Below are 14,868 nucleotides of genomic sequence, written 5' to 3' on the forward strand. Positions count from 1 at the left end.
TCTTGTTAGGAAGAATTTTAGGAAAGCATGATGTTTCGTAGTTGGGTGAAAAAGAACTCTAACAATGTTTTTTTCCATGGTGTGTTCAAAGGATATGTAATTGTTCATGATGCATCATATGATTGAAAGAGAGCTCAAATCTTTGAAATTATAAACTAGTAAGGAATGATGCTTTTGTTCGCTTATGTATGTTGAGTGCATCTTGTGTATTTATTGTTTGATTTATGTATTTTTGGATAGGTATCCAATATGGAGCAAAAATAAAGTTAAGTCTCCACTTAAACTTATTTATTGATAGTAACTCAAAAATATGATTTGACCAAAACTTATTTGATCTCATAGTATAGGCTTATTATTTGAATTGTTATGTTTTACATGTTGGACATTGTTGCTGCTAGGATATGTTGTTGTCATTGATGTCAACATATTCATGCTCTGGTGATTGCAAATTGGTTTATTGGGATTATGGTTTGATGTATGGAGTATTTCTTGTATCATCGTATTCTTCTGTATTGGTCTCGGTGATCTGGGAAGCTTAATTGATCATATCAAATGATCCCGTTTTGCAGTTTGTTTGTCTAATCAGTGCTTTGTAGAGTTCAGTATTTCCTTTGGTATATTTTGGTGTGATCAGCTTATGATCTAAGATTTTGGGATATTGTTTGGGATGGTCTTATGTACCTTCATTTCAAATGGTTCATGATTTGGTACTCCGCAAGTTATCTTTTCTTCGTGACAGTTGTTGTTTGAGTATTCTTGAGTTTTAGATGAAGATTTGATAATGGTGTTGGTGTAGCTATTTTTGATGATTCTAATGTACTTGTCGGTGTTTCCTAAGGATGTCCTATTTGTTTTGATGATTTGCATTGATCGTTGCTTGAGGTGTTGGTGATGTTGTTGAACCGGTGATATTCTTCGTGTTATGTGGTTTTTCTGGTGGTGTAGCGTGTTACGTTTGATCTTGGCCTGATTTCTAGTGGTGTTGAGCATTTGGATATTTGGTTTAGGTCCATGTTATGTCATGCAAATTATTATGTTGCTCTGGTGGTCGATCTTTGTATTGTGATGTAATTTTGTAATTATGAGCTGAGGGTTTAGTCGACCTTGTTGTCAAGGTTGATGAATTTTATAAATAGGTGATGTTGTCATGTAATTTAGGTATCATGGTTGTGTCTGCATTATCAAAGAGTGGTGTATGTGTGATCAAGTGATTCATCCTTTGACATTGTGATTTAGCAAAGTTTGGTATTGCAGAGCAGACAATTGTGCTTAACCGAAACTATAATTAGGCATTTGGAGATGTTATTCTTTCAGTTCATTTCTTCTAGATTGTAGTCTGAATCTTGTTTTAAGGCAGTGAGACTTCCCTGAGGGTTGTAGCCTTCCAGGTCATTATCTTTTGAGCAATGAGCTCGAGGTAGTGTGCCTGAATGCATGTGCATTCCCCATTGTAATATTTTTACATACTACTGCAGAGTATCATCTTATTGTGGGTAGGTTCCCACCATGGTTTTTTCCTTAACCGGATTTTCCATGTCAAAACCTTGGTGTTGTGTGTTGTGTTATCATCTTGCTTATTTTTGTTATTGCTGCAATTTATCAGTTCTATTTTGTGATTAAGTTTGAGATCTGGTGAAAATTGATTCACACCCCCTCAGTTTTTTCATTGTTGCCAACATTACATTCTCTTCTATATCATGATATTATTATATTAGCATCTTAGAATGTAGATATATCATGTTGCATCAGATTTTATCTCATTCAATTTCAGATTGCTAGACATCCTCATGTCAAGTTAGGTATTCTTCATGTTAGAAAGAATTTTAAGAAAATATAATATTTTGTGGTTGGGTGGAAAACCACTTTGACAATGTTCTTGCCCATGGTGTACTCCAGGGATATCTAATTGTTCATGATGCATTATATGATTGAGAGGGAGCTCAAATCTTTGAAATGATAGATTTAGTAAGAAATGGTGTTTTTGTTTTTTTATGTATGCTTAATGCATCTTGTGTATTTATTATTTGATATGTATGTTTGGATGGGTGTTGAATATGGAGCATAGAGAAGGGTAAGTCTTTAATTAAACTTATTTGCTAATAATTTGTTCAAAAAGATGTTTTAGCTAAAGCTTATTTGATCTCTTAGTATATGTTTATTATTTGAATCATTAAGTTCTACAATCTCTTCCATACCATGATATTGTTACATTAGCAACTTAGAATGTAGATATATCAAATTGCATCAGATTTTATTACATATGCTATTTTTAGATTGCTAGACATCTTCATGTAGGGTCGGGTATTCTTTATGTTCGAAAGAATCTTAAAAAAAACATAATGTTTTGCAGTTGACTGGAAAAGTACTCTAACAATGTTTTTGCACATGGTGTGCTTGAGGGATATGTAATTTTTTATGATGCATTATATGATTGAGATGGAACTCAAATCTTTGAAATGATAAATTTAGTAAGAAATGGTGTTTCTGTTTGTTTATGTATGCTTAATGCATCTTGTGTATTTATTATTTGATTTATGTATGTTTGGATGGGTGTTGAATATGGAGCAAAGAGAAGGTTACGTCTTTACTTAAACTTTTTTGTTAATAATTTGTTAAGACAGATATTTTAGCTAAAGCTTGTTTAATCTTTTAGTATATGTTTACTGTTTGAATCGTTACATTCTACAATCTCTTCCATACCATGATATCGTTATATTAGCAACTTAGAATGTAGATATATCAAGTTGCACCAGATTTCATTACCTACACTATTTTTAAGTTGCTAGACATCTTCATGTAGGGTCGAGTATCCTTTATGTTCGAAAGAATTTCAAAAAAACACAATGTTTTGTAGTTGGGTGGATAAGCACTCTGACAATGTTGTTACCCATGGTGTGCTCAAGGGATATTCTATTGCTCATGATACATTATATCATTGAGAGTGATCTCAATTTTTCAAAATGATAGATTAGAAAGGAATTCAACGCTTTTGTATGCTTAGTGCATCTTGTATAGATTAAATAATTATGATTGCGATATTTTTCATATTTTTGCATAATATCATAAAATATTCAAAGATTGTACATTTAAGTTTTCCCATATGAAAATGATTCAACCAAATAACATTGGATATGTAATTGTTCATGATGCATTAAAAATTGACAGAGAACTCAAATTTTTGAAATAATATTAGTAAGGAATGATGTTGTAATGACACAATTATTTTTGGTTTGATCACATACTCAGGTACTTTTATCCAAATGGGATAGACATCCATCCATTTGAGACAAACATTTAACCATACGAGTTAGGCATCTATCCATATAGGACAAGAGTTTCATCTATCCAATTCAGGGTAGGCATTTATTCATAAAAAATAGGAAATGCTCTAGCCAGAGACTTAGACTCATTAGGACCATTCGGGTCTTGGGTAACTCTCTAAAGATGACAATCCCCTACTAGGAGCACATTGAGGTCTCCGTCCTTAGGAGTATATGAAAATAATAATATAAATAAGCTTGATTTTTATCTCGAAATTTGACCTAAAGCCTCGAGAAGTCAAGCGAATCTATACGGGATTCTTTCTGAGTATGCATTGAATTAATTTAATCTTTTATTTAGTATTATCTAGACCCTTTTATTGAAGGACTATGGAACTTAAAAAAATCTAACAACTCATCCTTAACCAAATCCTATCCCCCATCCTTGAATTCTTGAGTACTAGGGACAAGTTCATCCTTAGATTTCCTACATACCTATTTCGGTATGGGATCAAGGCATAAAATATGTAGTTCTAGTTTCTATTTATGTTTAATGTAAACTATTTGGTGGGTATGCAACCCTTTCTAGGGTCAATGGCCTAGACATTTTCTCTGTGGTTGCTACCCATGATGGTAGCTCTATAGAAAAAAGGCTTAAGGTGACCTTTTGATTATGGCCTAAAACAACTACATCCTATTTCCTATGATTTGCGTCACCCTTGATTCATTATCATCCATGAAATTTTCATCAAGGTAACTAGTTTCAAAAATCATCACACACAACCAAACCCTAATGGATTTTTCTAAAGTTTAATTGAATAAATGTTATTAGTTCATTTAAAATTTATCTTTTTAGGTTATTGATCCAAGGAGGTTTACCCACCACTTGGATTTTAACTTCCAAATGACCCTTATTTCTCTTCAGTGATTTATAGGGACAATGTCACATACGTTGTTATTGTAGTTTTATTAGGTGTTAAGTGCAATAGTTCAACATGATGGCATTATCCGTAAGCGTGACCCAAAGGCACCATAGATATTGAACGCTGCTAAGTTTTTGGTTTCATCTCCTCTTTTTTAGTTGTCTAATTAAGAATTCAACTATAAATTCATGAAAGCTTAAGTAAAGCATTATATTAAAACAACTATGAAAATGAAACTATTACATGCAAGAAATTATTGCTTGAAAATTAAAAATAAGATATTAATTTTACTTAATTGAAAAGAACATTTGCTTGAGAATGAAAATAACTAATGAACTACTTGGAAATTCTTATTTCTTGAAATGGAAAAATTATTAAATCTAACTTTGCGTAAAGAAACAATCAAAGCCTCGAAGGCCTTAAAATCTGCAAAAGACTCAATTTTCCAAAATTAATTATTGAAGGAGATTCTCAAATTATCATTAATGCCATCAGAACTAAAAAGACACCAAATTGGATACTAAATTCTAAAATTGAAGAAATTAATCACATTCTTGAGTCCTTCCCTGAGATTCTTGTAAAACAAACCTATCGGGAGGGCAATTCTGACGCAGACAATCTAGCTAATTTAGGAGCAAATGGTATATCCATTTTGGAATAATTTAATTTTGGTTTTCTACTATATTTTTATACCTAGTCTTGATAACTTATAATTTCAATATTGATTGTATCCTCCTTTTGAGATGTTGTTAGCATTAGGGGATTTTGCTTACTCCGCTTTCCCTTTTAGAGAATGATTGCGGTGCTGAACTATTAGTTGGATTTGCCATCATTAATATATGCATTTGCTTGTGGCATATAATTACTCGACACTCATTCCCTTGATCGTGCTCACCCCTACATGTGTACCGCCTTCTTAACTCTTCCAGCTATCGATGGAGCTTACTAGATCTTTCTAGAGTCACCAGTCTATACCTATATAGAGGTCTCTCCATATGACTGACTGTTCTCCTAAGGACCTTAATAGTACTATAAGTGGTTAATGCTAGAATTAATCTAGGTTCATTATTTGTAGTCATGATGTAGATGTGGGCGGCTTGATGTTTTAATGGTTATTTCTGGTTCTCTTTCATTAGGTCCTCTACTAACGATTAACTACATAATGATATCTAGATTATTACTTGTAGTTTTAATTTATTTATTTAGTAAGATTAGGTAGATGTCACTAATGTTTATAAATAAGATTACATGTATTTTTGTATTTTTATCTTACCAGTATGTATCCCACTCCTTTATGGTCTGTTTAGGATGATTATTTATGCTCTAAATTGCTAACCATGATTTCTAATGAGGTACTCTCGGAACAAGGTCTCACTGCCTAAGGTAAATTTATTCTTAAAGTTGATAAGTTGACCATTGGTTGTCAAGGAAAGTGTTATGCATTTCAGGATGAAGGACTCAACTCGGCACCAAGTATAAGCTCCCTTTGAAGTTATAGGACCGCAGAATGATATCTCAAAATGTGATCAAAATGGTAACTATCATGGTCATTATAATTTGTAAATTGTTAATTGTTAATTTTTTCGGTAGTGGGTATGCCCACGGACCTATGTATTTATGAAATCTCGACAAAGCTCGAGTCGTGGGAATGCCCACGTATATTTCTATATCAGGTATAGGACTTTTGTCCCGGGCAAGACTAGAGGTTTTCTCGACCACACTCTTTCCTACTAGCGCCCGCAGCGAGTGGGGTTATACTGTAAAAATTATTTTTAATATTAATAAAATTTTGGCTTCGGCCTTTTACCGATCAAAAAAAAAAAGAAACAATCAAATATTCATTTTTTTGAATTTAGAGAAATTTTAACTAAACAATAATTATATTGCTTGAAATACATAAAAAGGAAATTATGAATCTAAACACATTTACCTAGAAGGTTGATTCTTTTAATCCTTAATACTTATACTAAATGTAGGATACTAAATGGTATTTTGATATCCAATAAATAATAAAGAATTTAAATATTAAAATGTATTGAATATTTGAAGGGAATCTATTTACTATTAGGATTTATTTGAACTAGCTAGTGGTACTTATTGGAAAAGAACCAACACTTTGGGGTAAGTTCATTTAGTTTAACTTGTGCAAAGGTGTTATCCTTATTTAAGAAGGGATATGTTTCTAAGGTGTATCATTGAAGCAATTATCATTTCTCCTCTTTATTTTCTTAAATTAAAATAATTTATTTTATAAGGAGATCTAACTATTATATCAACACCCTAAGAATAATTAATTCAAGGTAAAGGATCTCTTAATGAGGCAATAATTATTTTGTTTGATTATACATTTGAACCATAGGTGTTATTTGGTCATTTTGCCCCTTCTATTTAAAACCAAAAGGATTCATTTTCCATCATTGAAGAGATAATAATTCTTTACAAAAATATTTTTTTGAAAAGAAAGTCTAGATTTTTTCAAATAATTATTATAACTTTAACATTTTGATATTATTTTAAAAGTGTTCACCCCTTTTTTATAAAAGCATTTTATTAAGATAAGTTTCTTTTAATAATTTTTTTGAACAATGAATAGTTATATTTTTTAAAATTGTAAAGCTTTGCACACCACCACAAGAAATTCTTTCAAAATAAAATGTCTCATACCAGTGAGTTTCTAGAGATCATCCAACATACTTATACAAAATTGACAAAGAAATATGCTAACCTATATAGACGTGATGTTTAAACTAGACCCGAAAAATTGCATATACCACCCATTAATTTGCAATCACAGTAACCTTGCCTTTGTCTTGAGAGGACTCCCCATGAGTGGATTCATCTAGTAGTTGATCCTCATCCTTGCGCAACTCCGAGGGGAAGCCAATCCAGAGGATGTAGTTGGTCTTCTTCTTGGTGTAGATACCTAAAAATGTCTCATCATTAGTGCACTAATTATTCATCTTATTAATAAATTAAATAATTATTTAATTATTTAATTAAGATAATTCATATTCTTCTAAATTAATTTTAATCATCATATTTTTAACATTACTAATTATTTAATTTCTATCTTGATCAATTAATTATCCAACCTCATTTACTTTATATTAATTAAATAATTTATTATTTTATTAATTTTGATTTATTATTTAATTAATACAAAGAAAAGGAGGTTGGATAATTAATTGATCAAGAAAGAAATTGAATAATTAGTAATGTTAAAAATATGATGATTAAATTTAATTTTTAATAATTAAATAATTTTTAAAAACTATTTAGGTAACTAATTCATTCTTTTCAAATTCAAAATTCAAAAATTCCCCAAATTCTAATTTCAATTAATTTCAATAAATAGGCATTTCGATTTCATATTTTGATAATCCAAATTCAAATGAAGTCTCAATTTCATCTCAAAATCCTACAACACATGTTGAAATTCTAACTGCCACTAACTTTCAATCTAACTGAGAAATCAATTTAGTCAACTGAGCAATCTATTGAGTCATCTCCCTAGTTAACTTAGTTAACTACTCAATCACCTTTTTCAACTCTCAATCAACTTTTTGTGACAAAGCAATTAAATCAGTTAACAGACCAATCTGTTGGTGTAAATAATTATTCATCATGGATATTATTACACCTTACTTAAGTTTACTTAGAAAATGCATATCATAGTAGTTTGGGTATGAGACACTTGGGTGTTTGTGCCACATTGAGATAGTGTGTGTAGGAGAATTTCCACCTTTTATGGTGTTGATCTTGTTACTACTTTATCATATCCACTTATTGTGGAGTGATAATTCCACCTTCGGTGGGTGATCCACCTCATGTGGAATATTTTATTGTTTCTCCTACCTACCCACACCTATTTCCTACCTACCCTTGTTTCTTAATGAGCTGCATGTCATGTTTGTGTGCTCACTTATCCATATAGCCTTGCCTATATAAGCAAGCTCACCTACATTGTATGTAAGAACTATTGATCATTTTATCTATTGATGAGAATACAGTTTATTCTTGTCCTATATTTTGTCTCTCAATTTGTACATTTCATTGAGCTCTTGATCTTGGCAAAATCTCACATTGTATGTGATGTGTGTACCCCATTTGATAAACAATCTCCTTTCCATCTATCAAATCACACATAGCGCAACTAAAAGAGTTGTGGAGTTCACATCTGAGTCAGTTTTCATTAGAGACTTGGAGACTAGAGCTATCATTGTGATTGGGGTCGTTGATCATGCATCTAGATTATACTCCTTTTCAAATTTTGTTGATGATAATGATTTCACATATGATTCTACACATGATGATCACACTTCTTGTGATGGTTCAGATTTTGAGGAGAACTATGGATACTTCAACTTGGGGATTCTCACATGTGACCCTATTCTTGAGCCTTGCATTTTATATCCTCCTATTGATATCACATCACTTATTGCACCTGATGATGTAGATAGTGTGACAATTTTGCCTTCTTGTGATTCAATGCAACAAGATATTCATTGTCTTCTAGCTTCAGTTTCATGGGATGAGTACTTGATAGACATTGCAGGTTTGTTTATGGAATCCTACATTGCATATTTGGGAGACATCATTGATAATATTCATCTTCTCTTTGATGAAGATGATCCTTCTTTTATTGTTGTGAGGGAACACTCTAATCCTCTTGTTCATTCTCTACATGATCATTATTTCAAGGTTGATATGATTGTGGATACTTATGTACAACAGTTGGAAGAGGTCTCTTTATGTTTAGAGGAGATATGTGAGTCTTTGGACATTGTTCTACATCCATCTCCACTAGATCTTGGAGTTCCTTTTTCAGCAGTGTGGAGTAGTTTACCACCTTTGGAGGAGGTATCTTTCAACATTGACATGGGGACACTTGAGCATTTTTTAGAGACTTCATTCATCATGATTTTTTTTCATACATCTTCCCTTCATGATTGGGGAGACTTCATGGATACACCTTTGGTTTTGTTTCTTCCTAAGGGGAGGATTGTTGTTCGGCATTCGTTTTAGCAGTTTCTTCATACATCATTGAGCTTCTATCATTGGTGCAGATTCCACAAGGGGGGGCTTCCTAGCTTCTCTTCTTCTCTCATATGGGGGGACTTTTTCCTCACATGGAGTTTTGTCCTTCACATGCTTCTATGAGAGTTCTTTGTATCTAGTTTTCATCTCTCTTTTGGGGAAGGGTTTTTTCCCATTGGGTTTTTCTCTCTTTTCCCGCTTTGTGAGAGATACCGTTGCATTGGTTTGCATGCATTTGCATTTGTACATGGGTACCTAACATGGCCTCATAACCGGGACCCATCTTGCATTGCTTAGTTGCATTGTAGACTTAAGTGCATTATTACACCTTACTTAAGTTTGCTTAGGAAATGCATATCATAGTAGTTTGGGTATGAGACACTTGGGTGTTTGTGCCACATTGGGATAGTGTGTGTAGGAGAATTTCCACCTTTTATGGTGTTGATCTTGTTACTACTTTATCATATCCACTTATTGTGGAGTGATAATTCCACCTTCGGTGGGTGATCCACCTCATGTGGAATATTTTATTGTTTCTCCTACCTACCCACACCTATTTCCTACCTACCCTTGTTTCTTACTGAGCCACATGTCATGTTTGTGTGTTCACTTATCCATATAGCCTTGCATATATAAGCAGGCTCATCTACATTGTATGTAAGAACTATTGATCATTTTATCTATTGATGAGAATACAGTTTATTCTTGTCCTATATTTTGTCTCTCAATTTGTACATTTCATTGAGCTCTTGACCTTGGCAAAATCTCACATTGTATGTGTTGTGTGTATCCCATTTGACAAACAATCTCCTTTCCATCTATCAAATCACACATGGTGCAACTAAAAGAGTTGTGGAGTTCACATCTGAGTCAGTTTTCATTAGAGACTTGGAGACTAGAGCTATCATTGCAACTAGGGTGGTCAATCATGCATCTAGATTATACTCCTTTTCAGATTTTGTTGATGATAATGATTTCACATATGATGATCCTACACATGATGATCACACTTCTTGTGATGGTTCAAATTTTGAGGATAACTTTGGGTACTTGAACTTGGGGATTCTCACATGTGACCCCGTTCTTGAGCCTTGTGTTTCATCTCCTCCTATTGATATCACATCACTTATTGTGCCTGATGATGTGGATAGTGCGACAGTTTTGCCTTCTTGTGATTCAGTGCAACAGGATATTCATTGTCTTCTAGCTTCAGTTTCATGCGATGAGTACTTGACAGACATTGCAGGTTTGTTTGTGGAATCCTACATTGCATATTTGGGAGACATCATTGATGATATTCATCTTCTCTTTGATGAAGATGATCCTCTTCTATTGTTGCGAGGGAACACTCTGAACCTCTTGTTCATTCTCTACATGATCATTCTTTCAAGGTTGATAGGATTGTGGATGCTTATGTACAACAGTTGGAGGAGGTCTCTTTATGTTTAGAGGAGATATGTGAGTCTTTGGACATTGTTCTACATCCATCTCCACTAGATCCTTGAGTGCCTTTTTCAGCAATGTGGAGTAGTTTACCACCTTTGGAGGAGGTATCTTTCAGCATCGACATGGGGACACTTGAGCATTTTTCAAAGACTTCATTCATCATGAGTTTTTTTCATGCATCTTCCCTTCATGATTGGGGAGACTTCATGGATACACCTATGGTTTTGTTTCTTCCTAAGGAGAGAATGTTGTTCGACGTTCCTTTTAGCAGTTTCTTCATACATCATTGAGCTTCTATCATTGGTGCAGATTCCACATTGAGGGGGGGCTTCCTAGCTTCTCTTCTTCTCTCATATGGGGGGACTTTTCCTCACATGGGGTTTTGTCCTTCACATGCTTCTATGAGAGTTCTTTGTATCTAGTTTCCATCTCTCTTTTGGGGGAGGGTTTTTTCCCATTGGGTTTTTCTCTCTTTCCCTACTTTGTGAGATATTCCATTGCATTGGTTTGCATGCATTTACTTTTTTACATGGGTACCTAACATGGCCTCGTAGTCGGGACCCATCTTGCATTGCTTAGTTGCATTGTAGACTTAAGTGTAAATAATTATTCATCAAGGATATTATTACACCTTACTTAAGTTTACTTAGGAAATGCATATCATAGTAGTTTGGGTATGAGACACTTGGGTGTTTGTGCCACATTGGGATAGTGTGTGTAGGAGAATTTCCACCTTTTATGGTGTTGATCTTGTTACTACTTTATCATATCCACTTATTGTGGAATGATAATTCCACCTTCAATGGGTGATCCACCTCATGTGGAATATTTTATTGTTTCTCCTACCTACCCACACCTATTTCCTACCTACCCTTGTTTCTTATTGAGCCACATGTCATGTTTGTTTGCTCACTTATCCATATAGATTTGCTTATATAAGCAGGCTCATCTACATTGTATGTAAGAACTATTGATCATTTTATCTATTGATGAGAATACAGTTTATTCTTGTCTTATATTTTGTCTCTTAATTTGAACATTTCATTAAGCTCTTGATCTTGGCAAAATCTCACATAATCAACTCAGTTCACTGATCAATCTAATCAGTTCACTGACCCATCAATACAGTCAACTCATCAATCAAATTAAACTCCCAATCAGTTTTGTCTCAAGCAATCTTAGCGATTGATCAATTATGTTCTAGAATGAATCTCAACCATCCATTCTCATCCTCTAGAATATATAAATTTTGCCTATTTCTCCAATTTTCCTTAACCACTATCTTCAGAATTATTGTGTCTAACTTATGCAGGTACTCCAGCATAGATAATGAGAGCCATGCCATCACAATAATGAATAAGAGAAATGGAAGCCTATTGAATTAATAAAAAGGGATTTTTTGATGTTACACTATTGTTTTGTCAATTTGATTAATTTTCATTGTGCTTATGGAATTTCTTAATTAGATTAGAGTATTACTGACTTACTCTCTTAAATTTGATTATACATGAGCAATTTTTTTCATAGAAACACTTGGCACCCTTTGGTCTTCCACGTTTGTGCCTGGAGGAGGAAGGATTGGGGTTGTAGGGGTTCACTTGCTTTGAGGACCCTATTTCTTGAGCTCCTAGTAAAGATTCTTTGTTTCAAACACTTGTACATAATCCTTTAATCCCACCATTTTGGGTCGAAACACGCCTCAGTTCCTTATTTTTTGTTGAGCTCCATATGAGAAAATGCCACAAAGATGGTACGTATTCACTCACATAGATCCATAATCCATTGGGGCTGAAAAAACCTTGCCCATCCCTTGCAATTTCTATCAATCTCTCAAAGCCACTCTCAAAGCCACCATGCAACTCTTCATGCACACGTCTTTCCACCAACCAGTGGACCACCTCATTCTTCTCTAGCTCAAAGCATCATATCGTAAACATTGATGCAATATCTACATTGCACCGATATTTGAAAGTGACCTTTAGGTACTCCTCCCCCAGAATAATCTTCAAACTCGTCAAAAACTCCTCGTGGTCCGAGTATTGTGTTTCACAAAGCATACAATGCAATTGCTAGAATGATCGCCTTTAACAACTTACCGTTCCAAATTAGTTACCATCTTGAACCTGTACTTATCGCCAACTCAAGACATTTAATTCTTGTGTGTGATGGCATGAAAACAACCCAATAGGGTTGAATTTCTAGTACTACAATGTTCATTAATAAACTCGAGTTTTCACAATCCCACTTGGCCGCCAAATTGGCATGTCACTTGCATTGAAAATTATGTCACCTTCGTACGACTTCGTAAGGCAACATCGTCCAGCTGCCTTGAAAAATGTGGTCATCTCTTCGCATGCATAAACAAATAAAAAGATATGTTCAAGTAAAATTTTCCAGCTAGATAATCTCAAAACAATAACTTCGTCATCCTCCCTCAACGTTCCCTACCATTAATGGCTTCAGACAATGTTGTGTCTTCCTATACAAGGCAAGTGTTGTTATCATGGGAAATTTAAAATTAAAACTCCTCAATGACTTGATCATTAGCTTCGAATCTTAGGATTTGAATTCTGCCTTCTTGGATGTTGAATGCATGATTGGCACATTCATCAGCCTCTTGGTTACCCTTTCTCCTAACGTGTGAAATCTTGAAGTTTTAAAAAGAGTTTAGGCTGTGTCTTATGTGTTGAATGTCTCTATCAATTTTCCAATTTTTTGTTTGGTCCTTAAGAATAGCATGAATGATAATTTGTGAGTCGTCTTCAAGGTGAAAATTGGAGACCCTTAAAGACCTTGTCAATTGGACAGCCAAAAGAATTGTTTTAGCTTCAGTCTTATTGTTTGAACCTTTTCCCAAGTTTTGAAACCCTTTTGTCATTATCTTTCCATTGGCATCATGAGCAATGCAACTTGCACTTGATGGTCCCGGATTGTCCGAGGCCGCACTATCAAGGTTAATCTTAGTCCAACCTTGTTCTGGAGGGCTCCGTGATGCAACTCTATCTATGGACTGAACAAGATTAACTCTGGAAGGCCCATTAACGAGCCAATTTCTTTTAATAATTATTATAACCTTAATTATGAATTAATTTTAATAAAATTAAATAAATCTTAATAATCTTTAAATTAAATCCAATTTGATAAAACACCTCTTTTTTAAAATAAAAAATATTTTAGTGAAATAAATTCTTTTAAATTAATTGTTACAAATAAATTATAAATTAACAAATTTTAATAATTAAATTTATTTATAAATCAAACTTAAATTATAAATTAATTTAATAATTTAAATAAATTTAATTATTAAAACTTATTTATAACAAGCTTAAATATAAATAAATTTTAAGAATATAAATAAATAAATTTTAAAACTCATTCACTTTTATTCAATTTTTTTGTTTATTATATTTTATTTTATTTTCCTATACACACATACATACATACATATACACATACATACATACATATATGTATGTATGTAGATAGAGAGGGGGGGAAATAACTAGATAAATAAAAAGGAAGGGTTCCATACAAAAAAAGGGGTTAAATAATAAGCACATTTATATATACCTTTTTTTGGAAAATATTAACAAACATATCTTAAAATTTGAAATTTGATGAAGGTAAACAAAGTATCTTTTCTAAAATAATTTGAGAATAGAGAGGAAACTTTTGAGGTAGAAGAGAAATAAAAACTTCTACATTATTTAACCCATTTTTTTTTTTAAATCCTCTTTCAAATTTAAACAATCCTATCAAATATCTATATCATTTTAAACTACATTCAACCACTAAATTTTCCCAAGAAATTACAACATGCATGTAAACAAACCCCCCTCTTTTTTCATTTTTGAAAGAAATACACAAAGGAAACTATTAAGGAAAAAGAGAAGATGGGAACTTGGACCTGCAAGAAGATCAAAACCCTGTTGTTGAATCAAGCACCTATTTCCAATTGTCCTTCTTCAACTTCTAAAGTAGCCAATTGAAATACAATCAACACCAGTAATGAAAGCATACAAAATGACTCAGATGTGGATCAATTTTCCTTCAATATTCTTCTTTTGCAATCTCAGACCATTCTACCATTACAATCAAAAGAAAGATCTATTTTAACAGCAATCTAAAAATTTCCTTTTTGGCCAATTTTTTTACAAAATTTAAAATTTGCCATTTATGAAAGTTTTCAAATCTGTCCCAAA

Source organism: Cryptomeria japonica, chromosome 7, assembly GCF_030272615.1.
Source record: "Cryptomeria japonica chromosome 7, Sugi_1.0, whole genome shotgun sequence".
In the NCBI taxonomy this organism is placed as follows: Eukaryota; Viridiplantae; Streptophyta; class Pinopsida; order Cupressales; family Cupressaceae; genus Cryptomeria; species Cryptomeria japonica.